General features: G+C 42.5%; 1 pseudogene; it reads right to left on the reverse strand.

The window, feature by feature from the left end:
* Positions 1–484: 484 nt before the first annotated feature.
* Positions 485–22,642, reverse strand: LOC127633770 (nebulin-related-anchoring protein-like; annotated as a pseudogene).
* Positions 22,643–24,180: the final 1,538 nt, after the last annotated feature.

Genomic DNA, 24,180 nt, shown 5'->3' on the forward strand with positions numbered 1-24,180 from the left:
TTATCATTTACCAAAATGTTGCTGCTCCAAAAATTACATAAAGGCAGCATAAAATTAATACATACAACTCCAGTGGTTTAATCCGTGACTTCAGAATTTAAGTAAATTTTTGCTATAAATTTTCCTCTCTGCCCAGTAGGTGGCGATATGCATGAAGAATGTGAATCACCAAAAAAACAAGAAGAAATTGAAAGTTAAAGTTGAGATTGACTGAGCAGGGAGGAGAATTAATAGTAAAAAGGGAATTAAACATTGATCTGTTTCTCACCACATCTATCATATGTCTTCTGAAGACATGGATTAAACCACTGGAGGCACATAGATTAGACTACTTTTATGCTGATTTATGTGATTTGTGAAGCTTCAATATTTTAGCACTGATTCACTTTCATTATATGGACCAAAAGAGCTGAGATATTCTTCTAAAAACACCCACAACTATCCTATCACTTCTGAAGACATAGATTTAACCACTGGAGTTGTATGGATTACTTTTATGCTGAAATTATATGCTTTTTGGACCTTCAGAGATCTGGCCACAATTCAATTGCATTGAATAGACCAACAGAGCTGAGATATTATAAAAATCTTCGTTTGTGTGCTGCAGAAAAATAAAAAAATCAAACACATCTTGGATAGCACGAGGGTGAGTAAATTATGGGATATTTTTTTATTTTGAGGTGAACTATCCCTTTAATAAAATAGAAAACAGAAGTTGTGAGATTACATTTTTAATTACTTACATCACTAGCAATTTCTCTGGAGGCCTTGGCTGTTTGGAAGGGAATGGCGTCGAACTTGAGGTCATAGCCTGCTGACTTCACCTGCTCACCTGACGTTTTATAAACTTTCTGCAAAGTGAAAACAAAAATGGATGATAGACCATCTTAGAGGAAGTCATAAGAACTACGTTAACTCCTTACAACATCAATCTTACATTGCTTATTTGCTTAGCGTTGATCTTTGCTCTGATGAAGTCAGGATGATCAGGTGGTAAAGAGTATTTGTGAATGGACTTGGAGTCTCCAGACTTATACAACCTCTGAAACAAAGACAAATGCTTTGTTATTCACATTAGCAAAGCAATCACTGTCTGCACATATTTGAAAGAGATATTGATTGACATAAGCATGCTGGGTGAAGTTTACCTCACGACACTGCATGTAACTGTTCTTTGCATGGACAATATCTGGTGAATCGGCCACTTGGGTGAACTTCAGGCTGGCAGGGTGTTGACGGTACATCTTCTATTGAAGTTAAGGTTGGAGCAAATCATTTATTATTCATTTCAGGTGGTACAATTATAATTCCAAGATAGCATTAATATAATTAATCCAGGCCACCCCCTTCATGATGATCAGATCAGATTTGTATACATTCTTTAAAAAAAAAAAAATCGAAGAAAGAAGACAATTTGCTTTGTATTTATAGACACTATTCTATTATATTGTTTGAATTATGATTTGCATTCTCTCTTTTCTATGGTATGAGGCCAAACATCAAGACTTAACATTTCAATCACACAATTTATCTTTTGGTGCAGTGGGTCTCAGCTGGTTTTGCTCCAGATCCCAGATTTTACATTAGACATCAATTGGCATTTCAATACCAATAGCATACAAAGTTGTATTCTAAAGGCTCTTGGCAGCCCCACACACAAAACATACTTGTGGTTGGCACAAACCATTTACTCATTGCAAGTTAAACCATAATCCATATAGTCTGTTTTGTACTTTAGTTTAAATTGCATATATTTGATCATGATTTATGAGGATGAGGGCATCACAAAAGATGTCCGTGTTGGCAGCTGCCTAATTTGGCTAGCTTCTACCAAGTGACAAATTAATTTACATCAAAATACCCTACTGTTTGAATGGATGCAGATCTCCAATTAAATAAAAGAGAACATTTTATCTATCTTTCTAAAAGTAGATAAGCTTATTAATTTTCCTATCATAACCAAGCACAATTAAATGGTTAGTTGCATTTTATTATTTGCATTCAGCATTGTTTTATCCCTGCTGCCCACAACCCTAACGGAACAGACATGCAACCCATTTTTGGGTTCAACCCAAGAGGATCATTGCTCTATGGTCTCTCTCTTTCTCACCTCATTCTGCAGGTCATATGCCTTCTTGGCCCACAGCACCTTCATATCATCAGGTAGGACAGTGTAAGTGTGTGTGGGGGTTTTGTAATCCTGATCGCTGGCTAATGCCTGGGCATTCTTGGCATGAACAAGGTTCACCATGTCTAGGGGCAGGTGTTACTGGCCACTGGTGGACATGGCATCGTTGCGAAAGTACTGGTCGCTCTGTAGACGACCCATCTCCATGCAATGCATTAGATGTGAGTCCTCCAGGACACTGCGAGCTCCAATGTGCTTTCCCTTCTCCAAAAGATGGTTGTGTTTGTACTGGTACTGTCAAAGCAAAGGAGGTGAACAAATTCAATCAGATTGTAGGGAATCTTCTATAAAGTTTCAGTTGCAACAAACCTGGCTGCATGACTAGTTGAAGGAATAATTGACCTAAAATTGACCTCAGCATCATGTTAATTAAAACCTGTAAAACTGTATTTCCCCTTCTGTCGCTCTCTCCACGTTGTGTCGGAAAAAGCGACACTAGGGGTCTCTCTTGAGCGCCGATATTCACCTCTGATCTTATTGAAAAGGGCCAATGGGAGTTGGCAGTCAGTATTTGCATACCCCGCCCCCGGACATACGGGTATTTAAGCGGGGCAAATACGGGAGTTCATTCAGAAAATTTCTTCGGAGCCGATGGTCTGTCTGCAGTTTGCTGCGAGTTACACGCCACTTAAACGTTCCTGTTTTCCTCTGACGATCTGCATGCTGTTGGTCTTGACGGCGCACAACAGCGGCTTTCTCCTTCTCAGTGCACGGCGTGCATTGTTGCCCCTGAGCGCTTCGACAGCGCAGACACGTACACAAACACACTGTGTATTAAAAGAGTATTTACTAAAAGAGTAATTTTCTCTAAAAGAGCAAACACAGCGGCGTTGAACGTCCTTTTAAGGACGCGTCTTTTTCAAGATGCCTTTCTTGAAAACGCCCCTGTGTCATTCCTGGATGCGGTAGAGTGCTCTCCGCTTCAGACGGCCACAATCGCCGTCTCGTGTGTTTGGGCCGCGATCACACCGAGGCGGCGTTTGTGGATGGTTCATGTTCTCACTGCGAGAACATGACCATGACCACGTTGCGGTCGCGGCCTCCGTCCACGCTCGCGGCGATAGCGGCTCGCCTCACGGCCCGGCTGTCTATCCTCCCGAGTCCGAAGCAGATGAGCTCGCCGCTGCATCGGAGAGTGCGGTGTCTGATGCCGAGGGCTCCCCTGGACTGCCGCCTTCGGGCCAGCAGGCCCAGGCTGAGGCCGACGCTCAGATGTCCGACATGCTTGCCCGGGCCGCCTTGAGCGTGGGGTTGGACTGGAACCCTCCATCCTCCCCACAGCCTTCTCGGTTGGATGATTGGTTCCTGGGGGCAGCGCGCCATTCGCGGCCTCGCATCCCCCGGTCCCTTTCTTCCCGGAGGTGCATGATGAGCTGACGTCTACGTGGAGAGCCCCGCTCTCCTCTCGTCTAGGTGCCACTCTCTCCACCCTCGACAGCGGAGAGCGCCACGGGTACGACGCGTTCCCCAGGTTGATAGGGCAGTTGCGCACCATCTATGCCCCGGTAGCCCTACCTCCTGGCGGGGTCGCCCCGTACTCCCATCCAAGCCCTGTAGGACAACATCCTCGCTTAACGCGAAGGCCTACACTACGGCTGGACGCGCTGCCTCCACCCTGCATGCGATGGCCCTCCTGCAAGTCCACTAGGCCAAAGCTCTCAGAAACATGCACGGGGGTGGACCTGATCATGATGTGCTGCAGGAACTGCGCTCAGCGACCGATCTCGCCCTGAGAGCGACGAAGGCCACAGCGCAGGCACTCGGACAGACGATGGCCACCCTAGTGGTCCAGTAACGCCATCTTTGGCTCAACCTTGTCGAGATGCGCGAGGCTGACAAAAACCGCTTCCTGGACGCACCTGTCTCCCAGATTGGCCTTTTCGGTGACACCGTCGAGGACTTCGCCCAACAGTTCTCCGCGGTGAAGAAGCAGACGGAGGCCATTTCGCACATCATGCCCCGCCGCAGACCTGCCGCTACGGGCCCTGCCCCGTCTGCCCGCCGAGGGCGTCCCCCTGTGAGGAAACCAGCTCCTGCTCCGCCTCAACCCGGGCCAAGCTCTCAGCCCCAGCGTAGAGCACTCCGCAGGCGGCGTACGCCCCCTGTCTCACGAACCCCCTCCAGGACCCGGAAGGCTCCCAAGCGTTCCTGAGACAGACGACCCAGAGCCGAAGACATTAGCTCCGGAGGTGGTAAGACCGCTCCGTCCCCCGGTGGAGGGCGGGAGGAGAATCCTTTGTTCTTTCATTTGCCACACCCCCTGACGGGGGCTGTGGTACCCACATTCTCAATAAAAGAGCTATTTCCTTTGCCTCTGGGTCACCTGGCCCGCAAATGCCGTTTTCACGGCAATGTGCTTTCAGATCACAACAGTCCCGGTACACCGGACGCGGCGATCCCGCCTTCCGCCTGCCCATGACTGTCCCCCGGCCGGCCGGTTCAGACGAGTCCAGAGGACGTCAACATCAGACCTCCTGCTCAGTCAAGAACCCACCCCCTGCCGGACGCACGGAGCAAGGTAAGTGCCTTGAGTCTATTCTCAGCACCTCAGCCTCAGGCCGCAACGAAGCCGCCCGACGCTGCATTACCTGTTCCGCCCCGCTGCGAGGCCCCGCTGGGTACGTCCAAAATACTCTTCCCTTTAGTGCCCCTAGCGCAGAGCTGGGAAGCGTGGCTTTCGCTTCCCAACGCATCACGCTGGCTGCACCGGACCATTCGACTCGGTTACGCAATTCAGTTTGCCCGGCTCCCGCCCCTTCAGGGCGCCCGCTTCCGCAGTACACGGCGAGCATGCCAGTTCCCTGCACACGGAAATCGCGACCCTCTTAGCCAAGGGCGCGGTAGAGCCCGTCCCTCCAACCGAAATGAGGAAGGGTTTCTACAGCCCTTACTTCATTGTACCCAAGAAAGGCGGCGGCTTACAACCAATCCTGGACTTGCGAGTCTTCAATCGGGCCTTGTTAAAACTCCCGTTCAAAATGCTTACGCAGAGAAATATTCTGGCTGGCGTTCAGCATCTAGAGTGGTTCGCAGCAGTGGACCTGAAGGACGCGTACTTCCACGTCTCAATTCTGCCACGACACCGACCCTTCTTACGGTTCGCGTTCGACGGCCAGGCATTTCAGTACAAAGTCCTCCCCTTCGGCCTGTCTCTGTCCCCTCGCGTCTTCACGAAAGTCGCAGAGGCGGCCCTTGCCCCGCTACAAGTAGCCGGCATCCGCATTCTCAACTACCTCGATGACTGGCTCATCCTAGCTCATCCTAGCTCAGGTCAACTGGGAAAAGAGCAAGCTCACTCCGGTTCAGAGCATCTCTTTTCTTGGGTTGGAGTTAGACTCAGTCTCAATGACAGCACGTCTCATGAGCGAGCGTGCTCAGTCGGTGCTGGACTGCCTCGCTTCCTTCAAGCCAGGCACAGTGGTCCCTCTAAAACTTTTCCAGAGGCTCCTGGGGCATATGGCGTCCTCCATGGCGGTCGCCGCTGGGGTTGATGCATATGAGACCACTCCAGCACTGGCTCCAGACTCGAGTCCCGAGACAAGCATGGCACCGCGGCACGCATCGGGTAAGGATCATCCCCGCCTGCCTCAAAACACTCCGACCCTGGACAGACCTCTGCTTTTTACGGGCAGGAGTGCCCCTGCAGCAGGTGTCCCGACACGTCCTGGTCACAACCGACGCCTCCCGGTCCGGGTGGGGTGCCGTGTGCAGCGGGCCGTAAAAAGGGGCCCCGCTGCATTGGCACATCAATTGCCTGGAGTTGCTGACCGTCCTTCTTGCTCTCAGGAAGTTCCTCCCGTTAGTTCGGGACAAACATGTCCTTGTGAGATCGGACAGCACCACGGTGGTGGCGTACATAAATCGCCAAGGTGGCGTACGCTCCCGCCACATGTCACAACTCGCCCGCCGTCTCCTCCTATGGAGCCAGCAGCGACTCAAGTCATAGCGGACGCACTATCACGTCAACGCCTGCCCGGCGGGGAGTGGAGGCTTCACCCCCAGTCGGTCCAGCTGATTTGGGAACGGTTTGGCAAGGCCCAGGTAGACCTGTTTGCCGCCCAGGAAACCTCCCACTGCCCGCTCTGGTACGCCCTAACAGAGGCTCCCTCGGGACAGACGGCTGGCACACAGCTGGCCCTCGGGGCTGCGCAAGTACGCATTTCCCCAGTGAGCCTTCTTGCACCGGTGCTGTGCAAGGTCAGGGAGGACGAGGAGCAAGTCACGTTGGTGGCCCCCTACTGGCCCACTCAGACTTGGTTCTCGGAACTCAGGCTCCTCGCGACAGCTCCTCCCTGGCGAATTCCCTGAGAAAGGACCTCCTCTCTCAGGGACGGGCACGCTCTGGCACCCGCGCCCAGACCTCTGGAACCTCCACGTCTGGTCCCTGGACGGGATCGCGGAAGAGCTAGCAGGCTTACCGGCGACCGTTGTGAATACCATCAACCAAGCCAGAGCCCCCTCTACCAGGCACCTTTACGCCCTAAAGTGGCACTTGTTCGCAGATTGGTGTTCTTCCCGAGCCGAAGACCCGCAGAGATGCACGATTAGGTCAGTGCTTCTGTTCCTACAGGAGAGGCTGGACAGGAGGTTGTCCCCATCCACCCTCAAGGTGTATGTTGCCGCTATCGCCACCCACCACGATCCTGTAGACGGCAAGTCTTTGGGTAAGCACGACCTGATCCTCAGGTTCCTGAGAGGTGCCCGGAGGTTGAATCCCTCCCGGCCAGGCCTAGTTCCCTCCTGGGATCTCTCGGTAGTCTTGGCAGGACTCCAGAGACCTCCCTTCGAGCCGCTCGAATCAGTTGGACTCAGAGCCCTCTCTCTTAAGGCGGCCCTGCTGATCGCGCTCGCCTCCGTTAAGAGGGTCGGGGACCTGCAAGCGTTCTCTGTCAGTGACACTTGCCTGGAGTTCGGTCCGGCAGATACGTCTGTGATCTTAAGACCGCGACCGGGCTATGTGCCCAAGGTTCCTACCACACCATTTCGAGATCAGGTAGTGAACCTGCAAGCGCTGCCCTGGGAGGAGGCAGACCCAGCCCTTTCGTTGCTGTGTCCAGTGCGCGCCCTGCGCATTTACCTGGACCGCGCTCAGAGCACCAGACGCTCTGAGCAGCTCTTTGTCTGCTTTGGGGGACAGCAGAAAGGGAATGCCGTCTCCAAGCAGAGGCTCGCCCACTGGGTTGTCGACGCCATCACACTGGCTTATCACACCCAGGCCGTGCTACTACCCTTGCGGGTCCGAGCTCACTCAACAAGGGGTGTTGCGTCCTCGTGGGCGCTGGCCAAGGGCACCTCCCTAGCAGACATCTGTAGAGCCGCGGGTTGGGCAACACCCAACACCTTCGCGAGGTTTTACAACCTCCGCGTTGAGTCGATTGCGCCTCGTTTTTCTCAGGTCCGAGCCCGTAGAACTCGGTAACACGTGGACCGACCGGCCGGGTGGATCGCTTGCGCTCAGCGCCCTTTCCTGACGTCAAGGTAAAGTAGTGCGCCTTCTTCCCAGGGTGCCCCACTCCGAGTCGGGCACCTGGTCGATTCCTCCCCAGCCCTCCGGGTCCAGCGGTTCAGCGGAGGAACTCGCCGACCCAAGCCACTCGCGGGTACCCTGATGGCTACCCTGTACTGGTATAGGTGCTCCACAGGTAAGGCCTCCTGCTCGGACTCCCCTGTGTGTAATTCCACGGTTCTGTCCCCTTACGAGCGGACCCCCGTGTCTCCCTTAGGCAGTTACAGCTGCCCCGGTCGCCGTGCTGTAGCAACTCCCCCCTTTCGAGGCTGGATCTACCACCGCATCATACTTTCCACACGAGCCCTAAGACGGCCGTGTGAAGTGTCTACCACCTTTCCTCCCCAAGAAAAAGGCCAGGTGTGGTCTCCGCAGGGTCTGAGTAAGACCCCCTTCCCTATATGCGTGTAAGGGCCCCGGCCATGATTGCTCTATGCGAGAAACATAGAGAGAAAAGAGGCCCAGCCAGGCTGGCCCGTTCCCATGTTGGCAAACATCGCCTTGTTCCCCTCCCAGGGTAACTAGAAGGACTCCGATGTTCTTATGGGGCACTGGGGAAGGGTACGTGCAGCCAGGTACAGACGATGCGTGGCATTGGATGAAATCCCTGCCCGCCTCTGTATCGGCGGTCCACGTATAAGGTTCAGCGCATGGCAAGATTGGAATGGGTCCCCTAGTGTCGCTTCTCCGACACAACGTGGAGAGAGCAACAGAAGGGGAACGTTTGGTTACGTATGTAACCTCCATTCCCCGAGGGAGGGAACGACACGTTGTGTCTTTCCTCCGCCATGTCGCTGAACCGAGCCACTGTTGTGGCCGGACCATTTCTGGCTCCTCAGAAAAATTATTTAAGTATTTGCCCCGCTTATACGCAAGACCCGTATGTCCGGGGGTGGGGTATGCAAATACTGACTGCCAACTCCCATTGGCCCTTTTCAATAAGATCAGAGGTGAATATCGGCGCTCAAGAGAGACCCCTAGTGTCGCTTCTCCGACACAACGTGTCGTTCCCTCCCTCGGGGAACGGAGGTTACATACGTAACCAAACGTTCTTCAATGGAACACAAAAGGAGATGTTATACAGAATGACTGTGCCGAACATCTCCTTTCGTGTTTCACAGAAAAAAAGAAAGTTATACAGGTTTGGAACAACATGAGGATGAAACTATGTTTTAATATTTTGGGCAAACTGTTATTGGACTTGTTTTTACCCATAGGTGTTTGTGTGTATAAAATCAGTGCGTGTATTCTTACATCACTTGCAATGCTGGTGGATGCTTTGGCAGCCTGGAAGGGGATATCCTTCATGGTGAGTTTATAACCCTGAGCTCTGAGCACATGCCATGACTCCTTGTACGTAACCTGAAATTGTACAGAAAAGTTTACAATCTGACTATTTAAACTTTCTATCTGAATCTTTTGCATGTAATTCTATTTTAATCACATTCTTTAAAAATATCTTTGAAACAAGCTATCAACATTGGTTTAGAATGGTGGATTATATGATTAAGCAATAACAATGAACATAAAAATAGACTTGGAAGGCTCATCTTACATCACTGAAGTTAGCAGCGTTAATCTTAGCCTGGGTAATTTCAGGTTTCTCTGCTGTAATGGTGTAGTTGTGCCTGAAGTTCTCTCCCTTTTCTTTGTACAAGCGCTAAAGGAGATCAGACCAGAAAACATCATAATCCCTGTTCACAAATCAAAGGACACTGAGATGATGTTGCGAAAGTCCTCTTACTTCATTCGTGATCTTGCTACTGAGCTTAGCATGAACAATATCAGGAGAATCTGTTACGGATGTGTGTTTCAAAGTGTAGGGTTGCTGGCGATACTTTTTCTGTAAGGAAAAATACATATACAGTATAATAAATATAATGGTAAAACTTTACAATGAGGTTCCATTCGTTAACACTGGTTAATTAATTAGGTATCATGAACCTACATATATAAAAAACATAATATATTTTTAACAGCATTTATTAATCTTTGTTAATGTTAGTTAATAAAAATACAATTGTTCATTGTTAGTTCATGTTAGTTCATAGTGCATTAACTAATGTTACCAAATACATCTTTTGATTTAAAACATTTATTAGTATATGTTGAATATGTACATGAACTAAGATTACAAAATGCTTAATAAGTATTGTTCATTGTTACTAATGATGTTAACTAATGTTAACCAATGGAACCTGGTTGTAAAGTGTTACCTACATAATATAACATATAAGAGAAGATTTAAATATACAGTGTAGCCCTTCAGGTTTCAAGGTTTAGACTGATATTTAAATAGCCAGTCATACATCATTGATCAGATCTGTGGCTCGTTTGGATCCTTCAATCTGTAGAGCACCAGCGGCAATCCAGGCCGCACCACGAAGGTAGTTTAGATCAGAGCGATACAGTTTCTGTTGTATAAAAGCAGTGAGTTAAAGATCACCCAACTTTCAGAGACATTCTGTGCAGCAATAATTACAAGTAACCATAGGGTGCAGTGAATGTGTGTTGAATAAGGCTTTACCTCACTTTGCAGTTCATATGCTTTTTTGGCAGCTTGCACTTTGAGGTCATCAGGCAGTGTTGTGTATTTGTGCAGCGTGAGTCTATAGTCCTGATCACTGACCAGAGACTGAGCCTTCTTAGCATGAATCACCTCTAACATGTCCATTGGTAGATGGAACTCAGAATGCACCTTAGAAGAGTCCTTTTTGTATTTGATCTAAGGAGAGAGAAAGAGAATCACATGATCATCCAGACTCTGTACTATTTGTCATTCAACTACACATACTCAAAACCCATTTTGATCCCCTGGAATACTCACATCACTCTGTATCTTTGAGGCATACACAGAGTGTGCAATGTTAATATTGTCATGTAGTCTCTTCAGCCCAATCATCTTCCCCTTAGTCTTCTCAAATTGTCCCTTGTACTTTTGCTGGAGGTAAACATTTATACAGTTTTATTGGTAGACAAAAAGATAAACAGACAAATAACCAGTTAATCAAAAAGAAACAATAGTTTCTGTAGTGTATTAAATGTACTCACATCACTGAGAATTTCTGCAGAAGATTTGGCTGCTTGGAATGGAATTGCATCCAAGGGCAACTTGTAGCCAGCATCTCTGATCTTTGTCCAGGACTCTTTGTAACATGACTATACATAAAATAGTTCTCTTAGTAACAACTTATTGTGAAAATTGAATTGCATGTGTGTGTTAAATAGCTTCTGAAACGAAACAGCTAAGTGTGTGTGTGTGCGTGCGCTCGTTTAAGTGATTTACGAGGACTTTTTTTTAGGTTATAAACTGGTAATAACAAGGGTATTAGGCTATAAATGTGGTTTATGAGGACATTTCTAGTGTCCCCATAATTCAAATCGCTTAAGAAACATACTAAAAAATGTTTTATTGAAAATGTAAAAAAGCTAAAAAATGTAAAAGCTAGTTTGCTGTAAGGGTTAGGTTTAGGGGTAGGGTTAGGGTTATGGGATATAATCTATACAATGTACAAATTATTATGTCTATGGAGACTACTCATAATGATAGCTGCACCAACATGCGTGTGTGTGGGTGTGTGTGTGTGTGTGTGTGTGTGTGTGATGTGGGTGGGATTCACACCTCGCTGAGGTTCATGGCATTGATCTTTGCCTGCACATGCTCTGGAATATCTCCCTTCATTGTGTACTTGTGCATTTCATTCTCTCCTTTCTCTCTGTACAATCTCTGCAAAACATCAAGATAATTAAATCAAATTACAGTTATGTGGTTAGATCGTCTTACAAATTAATATCAATCAATTGATGATGCAATCACATACAAAGAAGAAACCCAGCATTTGTCCATCTCTTTTAAAAAAGATTAGTTGACCCAAATATTTAGTCATAATTTACTCATCCTCATTTACCCATTTCACTTTCTTTCTTTTGTGGAACACAAAAATACATCTCCTTTGAAATGGATGAGTTTACATACATCCAGCACCAGTTTGGTGCTGATTTTGGCCTGCACCATCTCTGGCGTGTCCTCCACACTGGTGAACTTCAGAGCACTCACATCCTGTCTGTATTTTTTCTGGAACATACATAAGGCATGGCAAAGCTGAGAGATGTATGGCATGTTTTGAATTTATGTTTGTTAACATTTCTTTATGTATGTATACCACTACATCACAAGCACATCACAAGGCTGATGAGGATTAAACATTTGTTACATTTCAAATCATACTCTTTAACATATGAAAGATGCATGATTAAAACGTTAACCCCAGGCATGTTCTTTTCTATTTTAGCTTACTTTATTTAACATCTTTACCCAAAGTGAAGTGCATCTAACAATGGTCATGGCTGCCATCTATGAGCCATTTATGAAATTGCAAACATATATGGTATTACAATATGAACTCTTCCTATTAATTACATATAATTTGGCTTAGTAAACTTACTGAAAATAAAACAAAGAATAGTGAATATACATTTTTCATCTATGTTTGCTGAGTAGACTGCTCTTTTAACCTGTACAAGGTCATGATGAATTCAGTAAATACGTAGTTCATACCTATTCTTATCCCTGCTAAATTTAACACATTATTCACTAACCTATCATTTAAGCTATTTACAAGCATTACTTAACTGGTCTTCTGGTGGTTATGTACAGATGACATTTCTGGACATGCAATTGATGATCTATAAACCTGGTTACTGGTGATTTTAAGAGTTGAAAGGATGAAAAACCATGACATTTAGTGTGCATGGAGTTCTTGTAACTCAACCATTAAAGAATGGTGCTGGCAATGCCAAGGCTATGGGTTCAATTCCCAGGGAACAAACATACTGAACAAATGTGTACATTGAATGCAATGCAAGTCACTTTGGATAAAGACATCTGCTAAATAAATAAATTTGTGGTATGTTGTTTTCATCACATTCATCTGTACCTCACTGGCTAAATCTGTAGCCTTTCTGGCCTGTTGTACATCAAGGGACCTGCTGGTATCCCAGCCTACCCCCTTCATCCTGGTCAGGTCAGAACAATAGCGTTTCTGCAAAGAAATCAAGTTCGATCTTGATTCAAAAAGTTATGGTCTTATATTTTGCATTTTGTGTGTTGGAGCATTGTGCATTGCAGCCATGGTCTGAAAGGGATAGTAGACTCAAAAATGAAAAGTATGTCATTATATACTAACCCACATGTCAGACAATGTATTCACCTTTGTATGACTCAATTTTAAGCTTATAAAATAACCCAAATGTGTTGTGTGGACTACGTTTATGAAACTTTTGGGTGCTTTGTAAGGTTTAAAGTGAGTCACTATCAACTGCCCTCTTTGGAAATCAGGGACTGGATGGCACATTCTTTAAAATAACTTATTTCGTGTTCCACAATCTTTTGTGTTCCACTGAAAGATTGGCATATGTGTATTGAACAACATGTAGCTGAGTAATAATTACAGGTTAAATTTTTGGGTGAACTATCCCTTTAAATTGCATGCGGGGATAGTTCTTATATGTGAGTCTTACATCACTATGTAGGCCGTAGGCCTTTTTGGCCCATTCCAGTTTCATATCAGTTGGTAGGCTGGTGTACTTGTGTAATAAGATTTTGTAGTTTGTCTCAGTGGCCAGTTCCTGGGCTTTCTTGGCATGGGTGAGGGTCATCATATCGAGCGAGGCACTGTGTTTGGTCTTGCTATCCTCATACTCTTTCTTATATTGCCGGTCACTCTGGAGTTTGGTGACCTGGGTTGAATGCGCCTTCTTAGCATGGCTCAGATTTACCATTTCCAGAGGAAGGTGGCACTTGGATTGTGTCTCCTTAGAATTCTTTTTATAAGCAACCTTTAGCAAAAAAATTGTATTGCTTCGTTCTAATACTGATCAGCTGGTATTTGCTAATTGTGAATTTGAGATTGATTCTTATGATAGTGGGAGCAATCCATGATTGGTTATCTTATCCAGACTTTAATAAAAGGACTTACCTCACTGCTCAGCTTAGCCACCTGAAGGGAATGAAGTGTTTTAGAGTCACTCACATCCATTCCAATGGCTTTGTCCTTGTTCTTTTTATATGAATCCTTGTACTTGATCTGTACAACCAAAGAAGATAAAGGCATTTAGGAAACACTCCTATCCAGAGCAACTTGACATATGACACTGTTGTTGTTATAACATAATTTCATGTATTTTCTTAAGTAACCCTTAAATGCATGGGTTTTTCCCCCAAACATTATTACATTCCACAGGTCTTTAGCAATCTGGCACATTTATCTATCACAAATGAATCTACAAAATGCCCAGATAGTGTCAAATAGAGTTGGGGTACTCGAGTTTGAACTCAGACTCGAGTCTAAGTCACGAGTCCAATTTTATTGGACTTGGACTTGTCACAGATTCGGATGCATTTTTACTCTGTCTTGGCTCAGACTCGAGCCTTTGGGAGTCCATGACATCTGTGATGCAATTTAAAAAAAATAAATAATAAATGACAAAACAGAAATTAATAAACACATCTCTGTCTGCATGCAACTGTATTAGCCCCTGAAGTCTTAGACATAGCCAGAGTTGTTTCACTGTGTTTAAGCAAACACACATACACACGTGCACAGACACACTCATCAGTCAACCAATATGCTTGAATGTTACTACAGAGACTACAGTATAACATCGACAACCGAGGTGACTGACTCGACGAAAACATAAATACGGGTATGTATCAATGTAATAGAAACTAAACAAGGCAGTTTCACATAACATGGGACCTGACAACTTGTAAAATTGCATTGTGGTTTCATATAGGGCAGTGGTGGCTCAGCGGTTAAGGCTCTGGGTTACTGACCAAAAGGTCAGGGGTTCAAGCCCCAACACCAACAGGACACCACTGTTGGGCCCTTGAGCAAGGCCCTTGAACCTACATACTAAAGCAGGACTAAACAGTACAAGCAATTTAAACTGGAATAATTATTGAAATACAATTCACATTTCACAAGCTTTTCAAAACAGAATACCCAATACAGAATGTTTTAGATCAAGACCAGTAAAATGAATGGCAGACTTACATCTTTGAGAGGCTCCAATTTTTTCTGTGTCTGGTAGGATGGTGTTATGTTGGCTGGATAGTTGTACTCACCCTGCACATTCTTCTTCTGCTCATACTTGGATTTGTAAGCGATCTGAAATCAGATGGTGTCAAAGCATACTGTATGTAAACACACTGCACTATGACATGATGATCTATCTAAAAACTTCAGTAGGTATTTACATAATCTCATATGAATAAATGTTAGCCAAAATTACCTGTCTCAAACATAGTCTCTTGTGAAATGTTTTATTAATTTATATTTAGTACAACATTATGCAAATTTAAAGCATCTAAGCTTTAGCAATAAAACTACATAAGAGATGATTTTGTCTTACATCACTGGCCAGCTTTCTGACGTTCATGGCATGCATTGTTTTTTTGTCGATGCCTCCCCCCTCATAGTGCCCCTTCATGTGATTTGTGTAATTCTCTTTGTATTTATTCTGTAATCAAACAACAACACAGGAAAAAAATTATGCCACACCAACAGTATTCTCTTTTCACTTTTGTACAACCAAGTTTTCCATTTATATACAGTACAAAGTCATATATTTTCTACCCATTGTTCACCTCACTCCATAAATATGCTTGCATATGACAGCATACAAGTGCCATGCACACTAACATATAGAGTATGCCTTTATGCTTTGTATGTAGCAGCTATATCACTGACGAGGCACTCACATCACTGGTATACTTGGCGATCCTTGACACATTCTTGAACTGTAGTGTTTCACAATAGTTGATGCTGTGTCCTTTGGTGGTCTCAAGGTCCTTCTTGTATTCAACCTGTATAAAGAGAGGAAGTGTGAGTCAGGTAGGCACTGACACTCTCGAACTTTAAATCTTTATGGTGACCTTGATGCTCCTCACACAGATACCCATGTGCTATTTTGACATTTGCTTGTAAATCTTTGCAGAATGATGATGAATTATTGTTAGAAGCATCATCAGGTGTAAGGCATGGCATGCAGACAGGGTCAGAATAGAATGATGATGTTGTCCTCCTGGCTCGCAAGCTCTCTTTGTTTATGTCTGTGTGTGGCTGGACTCAGCAGGGGAGCTCATGGAAGAGACATGGTGAATGCAGTTGTGGAGACTTTATGTCTGGCTGATCTGATGTCCAATGTGTTCTTTGATCCTGTCTGTCTCTCTCTCTCTCTCTGCACTAATCCCAATGCAGACTGAGAAACCATGTTACCAATCTATAGCTAACTAATCAATTTTTCTTCCTAAAGATTTTTGACAGGGGTGAAAACTTAATCATTGGTGTTTACAATGGAAAGCAGTACTAAAATTGCTCATTCTTAGTTTTAGGGATTTTAATAAAGGCCAACCTGAGGAATTAATCTTTGCAGTAACTCATCATGCACCATTTGAAAATGGACATGAATGAGACCTCAAAGCATGTGGCTTGCTATTACTTTTCGAAGCAACTAGACTTACAGTTTCTGCCTAGTGGAACATAAAACAACCTAAAATAAAGCCATTCTAGGGACCAGAATATCATAGAGACTTACTCCTTTTACTTGGAGCAATAATCAGCAAGAAACCATCCAAAAACCTGAACAGATGCAACATTTGCAACAAGGCAAGCGCCACTCACATTTTCTTCCCAAAATGTACAAATCTAGTTGCATGCATACTTGTAATTTCCCAAATTCTCTGTTGTAAACTATAGTAAGTAACTAAAAAAGAGATGCTGTCTTAGAGAAACCTTAGTGATAATCCACCTAAAAACTATCAAAAATATTTCCAGTTTACAGTAGCGTAGCAATCATGCATTTGAACTAACCAGTGAAAGCATCATCCTGACACCATCCCTGAATGAGAGGCTTTTCTATTTTAAATGTAAAATGTTAAACCACTGAGCATCTTCTCAACTAATGTTCAGGGCTAGGGGTCAAAATCTGCTTACCTCGCTCACAATCTTGTTGATCTTGCGTGCGCTATTCAGAGTCAGGTTGTCTTCAGAGTTTAGAGTATGGTATGCAGAAGATCCCTTCATCTTGTTAAGATCCTTCTTATATTTCAGCTGCAGGTTAAAAATGGAGAAAGGGGGACAAGGTAGGGGTTATTCAAACATAATAATACCAGAACAATCTCAATCTGCTGTCCAGGGTGCCTGATCTATCAGGAGGAATTCCTGTGGTGCAAGAGAACATTCACAATCAGTCATTCACACAGTCAGTGTGTCTAAATATGTCCTCTTGATGCCTCTAGGGTGACAACATTGGATTCTTGGTGGAAGCCATGAGATAAAGTATCCATATTCCAACAGTGATGATGGGCCAAGGTGACGAAACATTGCCTTAAAATGTTCTTTCCAGTAACCTGTTTCCAATTCTTACACTTAAATGTGAAATATCTAACATCTGGAACAGTGTCCTCTAAAGACAGACCACAAAGGTGGTGATACTTACATCACTGGCTATGTCATGAGCTTTCTTGGCCATCTGGTATCCAGGGGTTATCATAGCAGGAAAACTGCCCTTGCCTTTTTGCTGTTCATATTCTTCAGTGTAGGCATGCTAAGGGAATTAGAGACTAAGTTCAGAATATCTATATCATATGACACTTTGTTTTCTCTAAGGGAATGCTCAATGTTTGGTGTAAACAAAATGGTACATTAGAATTTGCATTCATCCTAAAACAGAGGCACTGTCCAGGAATCCATTTGACCAAAGAATTTCCATCACTTTTTCAGTTGATTGTGATTACAGGATTTTTTTCTATATTATTTAATAGAGATTGCATTAACAAAGAGTGATTTCTAGCTGATAAAATATTTTAGAGCTGAGCATAACCAGAAAAAAAATTATTCACTATAGAAATTTACAGGACTTTTTCAGGCCTGTAAATCACAGTTTAATAATTCCCTGATATTTACAGGTTTTCCATGACTGTTGGAACCCTGACAGAAAGTGTCCAGCATTCTCACCTGACTGAAGTGCTCTGCGTTCTCTTTGGCCAGAGCAAACTCTGCAGCACCAGCATCAGTGCTGGCCTTCCCCTTAATCTCTTGCTCATATTTTTGCTGCTACTTCACCTGCACACAAACAACATTGATTTTATAACAACCAGTTGTGTGGAGCTGATATAGAGTGGCCACTGGACACTTAAGTCACACTAGTAAGTGGCAAGTTTTCTCAGACAAACTTTCTGAACCATTTTTGCAATTACTTTTAACCAACTAGTCTCAAAGTTATTTTTAGTATAATTACACAGGTGTCCTTGTTGACCAAATTGCTACATGTTAAGTTTATTTTATTGACTATGGACTTGTTCCAATAATGTTTCAAATTCAGGAATTTTCGCTGTGAACATTATATCTATTTTATAATTTCAAACAAAACAAACTTTTTTTGCTTGAAAAGGATAATTTTGCAATCTTTCTTTAAAATAAATGACACTTGCTTTGATATTTTGTAATCTAATGCATTGACATTCATACATTTTAAAATGTGGCTTTAAGGGATATTTGACCCAAAAATTAAAATCCTCTCATCATTTACTCACCGTCATGCCATCCCAGATGTTCTTTTTCAGAAAACAAATAATGATTATAAGTCAGCATAAAAGTAATCCATAAGACTCCAGTTGTTAAATCCATGTCTTCAGAAGCGATATGATAAGGTGTTGTGAGAAATATATCTATATTCAATTCCTTTTTTGCTAGAAATTCTCCTCCCTGAAAATAGGGGGGATAAGCATGAACAAAGTGAATCTCCAAAAACACCAGAAGAAGAATGTGAAAGTCAAAGTCAAAGTGAGATTGTGTTACGCTGATGCGGCGAGGCAGGCAAGGAGAGCGGATCTAAGAGCAGGCTAACTTTATTTACAAACAAAAAGGGCAGGTGCAAGACAAAATCACGGGAACAAAGGAAAACTGCCGCGATGGGCAAAACAAGGTTGTAAGACACACGATGGCATAGACAAAGGACTCGGGGAGAAAACGCAGACCAAGCTTAACAACATTCAACAAACGACAAAGGAAAGGGAAAAGAAGCGGGCTTAAATAGACAGGACACGGTGATAACAAAATCACAAACAGGTGCGGACAATAACATTGTGCTGGGAGAGGGGGCCGGGAAAGATGGGAAATGTAGTTTTGACAGAGACAGTGAAACATGGGCGGACAAAACGGAAGACATGACAGGGAGCGTGAACGGTAAAACAGAAAACACGGGCGGAAAACAAGGGAGCGTGACATGGAAAGTGACTAGTGACGGGTGAAACAGAAAACAGGGGGCGGAGAATACGAAACACGGTGCAGACGACGCGAAACATGGTGCGGATGACGCGAAACACAGTGCAGGTGACACGAAACATGGTGCGGGTGACACGAAACCGTGACAGATTGACTGAGCAGGGAGGAGAATTTATAGTAAAAATTACTTAAATATTCATCAGTTACTCACCCACACCTATCATATTGCTTCTGAAGACATGGATTAAACCATTGGAGTCTTATGGATTACTTTCATGCTGATTTATGTGATTTTTGGAGCTTCAAAATTGTGGTGCCCATTCACTTGCATTGTATGGACCAAAAGAGCTATTATTCTTCTAAACATCTTCATTTGAGTTCAGATGAAAGAAAATATGTGTCATTCACATCTGGGATGGCATAAGGGTGAGTACTGAAAATGATGAGAGAATTTTCATTTCTGGGTGAACTTTCCCTTTAAGTGTCCAAACACTTTTGGGGTCACTCAATGGATAATGCACACACTATTTGGACACTTACTTTGCTGGCCATCTCGCCTGCATTTTTGGCCACCTGGTATCCAGGAGTGAAGTGTGCTGGGAAACTGCCTTTGCCCCTTTGCTGTTCATAATCCTCAGTGTACACATACTTTTAAAGAACGAGATGCAGGATCAGCACATATGGACAATTTTCAGCCACATATATCAAATAAAGAGTAAACTGCATTATTTGTGAGTTAATGCTTACATTACTAGCAATCTTCTCCTGGTTTTTAGCTAGAAGTACATCAGGAGTATCTGTCACTGTGGTATGCTTTGACAGTCTTTCTTCATGTCCTTTCCTATAATCCAACTGAAAAGAAAATTGTGGAAAATAATAGCTGTCATGCTGTCAAATATGGATTTCACAGTAATACATTGGATGATCTTATTGAACAGAGACTGCTCTAGTTGCAACATGTATTGTTTTACTTACATTGCTAGCCAGTGTGTTGGCTTTCTTTGCCATCTCATATCCTGGAGTGATCATGGCTGGAAAGCTGCCCTTTCCTTTAGACTGCTGATATTCATCTGAGTATTTCACCTGTAAACCAACATGAAGCATCTCAGATACCATATCAAGTATTCAATGACTGATTATCACATAAACAGGGGTAACCTGTACAGCAAATAACATTTTATTGTCTGTGTGTAAATATTCTTGAATATTCAAAGACATTCATGCAATTTTTTGTGTGTTGTGCATTTGTCAAATGTGCCCTTACATCACTGGCCATTGAGACTCCAGTCTTGGCATGTATGATCTCAGGTGTGTCTGCCACAGAGGTAAACTGTGTGACATGCTCCTCATGGCCTCCCTTGTAATCTACCTATAGCCCAAATTACAGTATGGGTCACTATTTGTTACATATTACATATAATTCATTTGTTTTTTGGCGCAGCCAAAGATAATTAAAGTCATAATGTTTCAAAGCATTTCTCCACTGATTCTGAACCAGACCACTCATGTCACTGATGGTCTTCTGTGCCTGGCTCACACGTATCATTTCCTGGCTGGTAACACTGTCGGAGTACCAGGACTGTTTGCCCACAAACTCAGTTTGGTAGCCCAGCTGATTTCAGAAAGATTTGAAAGCAGTCACTAATTGGAATACAATCTTTTATTTTCATTATGGTTTTTATACACACAGCTATAAATACAGGTATTTCAACATTTAACCCTCCTGTTGTCTCATTTTTGAGTAATTTTTGGCCCAGGACAGGTAAATAATAAATAAATGTCGTATCAGACTTTGTAAAGACCATCAAAAAATGTTTTGTTTGTTTTTGGTTTATATAATTTTTTAAGATAAATAACTATTTAAAACAACATTTATTTTCATTTATTTTCATAATGGCCCATATTGTCTTAATGGGTCTTAATGGCCCGTATTGGAAGAACAAGTTTGGAGTTTGGACCTTTAACTTTTTTATTTTATTGGGATGTTAAACATCTTTATATATTTATTTATTTATTGCCCCTCTAAAAATCTGATTTGACCCATAGCATTTCAAATGTTGTTACATTTAGCCCCTACCTAGCCCCATACTGTTCTCTAGCTTCCCTACCTGCTCCACTGGGTACTGCATCTTTTTAGTTTCAAACCAAACGAATGTTTTTGTTTAAAAAATTATAATTAAGTGTGACTTATTTAAATAGTTTTTGGGTTATTATTAATATTTTTTGGTTACTCACCTGGCTGGCAAACTGACTGGCCTTACGAGCCTGTTCAGTTTCTTTTGATCTCATGTCATAGTGGAAAGTAGACATGAAGCTCTCCCCTTCCTCACGATATTTATTCTAAAAACCAGAGAGAGGTAAACAGAGGGCTGTCAGAGCACTTACTCAGGCTCACACTTCAGTGTTCTGAGGTGCATTGCAAAGCAGCAATGAATGTTATTGAATACCACATAGAAAGACAAATCCAAGGAAATGCAATATAAGTGGGTCTAATGGGTCCCATGGAGAAAGAGATACAGAGAACCAGAGGGAGGGAAATGAAGCATAAAAGAAAGAGAGGTGGGCTATGTTCATGAGGTGGGCTATGTTCATGTGGTATACATTTAAACAGCAAATAGATAAAGAGGGCCAGAGAAGGGATCATGTTACACCATAGAAATAACTTGGAGGAGAGATGATGTACTCGTTCCAAACCGGCAGAGTCAGTGGGGTTTTGGGCTCTCCTAAAAACACGCCAATGTCTTGACTCATATAGGGGAAAAGCTGGGTATTACAAGCAAAATGATTCCCATTCAATTCTTTAAATACTTTGCTTGTAAATTACTGACCATTCGCAGCAGCATCCTAGTGCAGCACTAGACAGTTTCAACAGCCCATCTACAAAGCTACCATTTCATTTAAAACAAGAAAAGTTTTTTTTCCATGTCTGAAGAACCTTGGAACAAGGTTGTTCAAATGCTTATAAATTTCAAATCTAAAGTTTTTATTTAGATATTGCAATTTCATATATTCTATATAATACACCTCAATGTGGCATCGGTACCTTTGAACGTTCAACTTGTAAAATACTCAGTAAAATAATGTTATTGAATACCACAACAAATATATAGCTTAAATTTTATTTTTTCAACCTAAACTTTTCTCTGTGACAGATGTACAGTATTGGCTGTTGTAATAACAAAGATTGGTTGTGTTTTTTGGTGTCTTGACATCATCAAAAGCTCACCTCACTGACTGCCTCAGACTGCTTCTTGGCATTGATGTTGATTGGAGTCTCATAGTCACTTGTGAACATGTTGTTCTTTGGATTGTGCCTATGAGAGACCAAATGTATGTGTATATATATATATATTTATATATATATATATATATATATATATATATATTCAACTCAATGAATTGCCAAATTGTACAAATTATACTTTCAAACTGCACAAAGCAATGGAAATGCAATGCTAATTTACTGGAACATTGAGCCTTGATTATAGGTCATGTGTTTTAATACTTATTGTTATATAATAAAAAAAAAAAAGAAAATAAAAAATTAGATCCCAGCCAAAAATTGCCCAAAACTTACACTTGGCAGTATGGAATTTTCTGATTGCTGGCATAATTATTGGCTGTCAAAACCATCTTACAGACTTCACAGTGAAAACATGCTTTGTGCCAATTCTGAAAGAGAAAAGGATGGGTGACATAAAGACTGTTTAAATGAAAAATAGGATTTTGAAAATAACTCAGTCCAATTTGTCCACACAAGAGGAGACAGACAAATATGTCCAACCTAACTAGTCTGAAGTAGTCATGCTTACAACATACTGTAACACACTCATAATAATAATAATAATAATAATAACACTCCTAATATAATAATACACTCATGATTATATGAATTGTTTCTAATTTGTAAGATCAATGAGACATTATAAGGCAAGCTTACCTGACCAATAAGATTTATTTTCTCCGCTGGGTACACCACAAACCCACACCTGGCACACTTTTGAACATTAATTTTTTTTTTGTCTTATTAAAACAGCCGTTCCAATAAAAACTAAAAACTTGTACAGACAGTCAGTGCAGGTAAAGCAAGGTGTCCCTGACAGTCTCTTGTTCCCACTACTGTCTCAGTCTCTGTCCTGTGTTAAACTTAGATCTGGTCCCTGACATAGACCCTGTCTATTTCTTGTCAGTGGGGACAATGACCCATCCCTCTTTGGCTGTTGCCGGTCAGCTGACTGGCTGTCCATCAATCTGACACTTGAAAGGAGAGAGAGATGTCACTGAATTGTTATCAAGGTGTTGCTCACTTTGAGTATCTTAATCAGAGGCTTCAGACTTTCTCTTAATACAGTAGGCACATGAAGTCACGGCTAGATTGTTCGTTGCACATGTAATGAACTGAAATGCAGTATATGTTGATTCTACTTACTTGTCACCTATGTATACAACCTCATCGTTTCTCTGTCATTTTATTTTTATTTTTTTCAAATAAGCATATTCACTGTGCTATATTGCTGCTATATACTACTATTTAATGTACTGTAGTGTACATGAATTATCTGTAAAACAATTTAAAGTATAATATAATGAGGTGTTTCCATTTTCACACATATAATATTTTATATAATACATAAATAATATTGTAACACTTTTTGTTTAATTTGGCAAAATTACAGCTTAACTGCAAACAACGGCCAATTGAATTTAAACCCTTGAATTTTCTCAGTCACTTGAAAAGGTGAAAAGCGCACTAACTATTGAGGGGGGAAACATTGTTGCCAACATTGTTGCTTTAGTGGACTTGACTCCAAAACTGTGAGTCTGACCTAGCCTCATATTTTAAAAAGGTTTAGATTATCATAGCTATAAATATTTAATAATTAATTTTTATAATGCATTTTTATTTTTAAAACAGTATTTTAACATCTATTCATATTAGGCATTTGAAAAGAAACTAAAATAAACGTTTCTAATTCAGTTTTAATGAGACCCTCATATAACAAAAATAAAAAGTTTAAATCTGTTCTGTTTGATGGAAATTTGATGATCCAAATTTGAAGAAACACCCAATGATGTTTGTTAATTTCTTACTAAGAAATTAAACAAGTTAAGAAATGTAAAAAAAAAAAAAAAATAATCCAGAATGCATACAGAATATGACATAATTAATAATGTTTACAGTAATGATACAGTAAAAA

The sequence above is a fragment of the Xyrauchen texanus genome, chromosome 40 (genome assembly GCF_025860055.1).
Source record: "Xyrauchen texanus isolate HMW12.3.18 chromosome 40, RBS_HiC_50CHRs, whole genome shotgun sequence".
Classification (NCBI taxonomy): Eukaryota; Metazoa; Chordata; class Actinopteri; order Cypriniformes; family Catostomidae; genus Xyrauchen; species Xyrauchen texanus.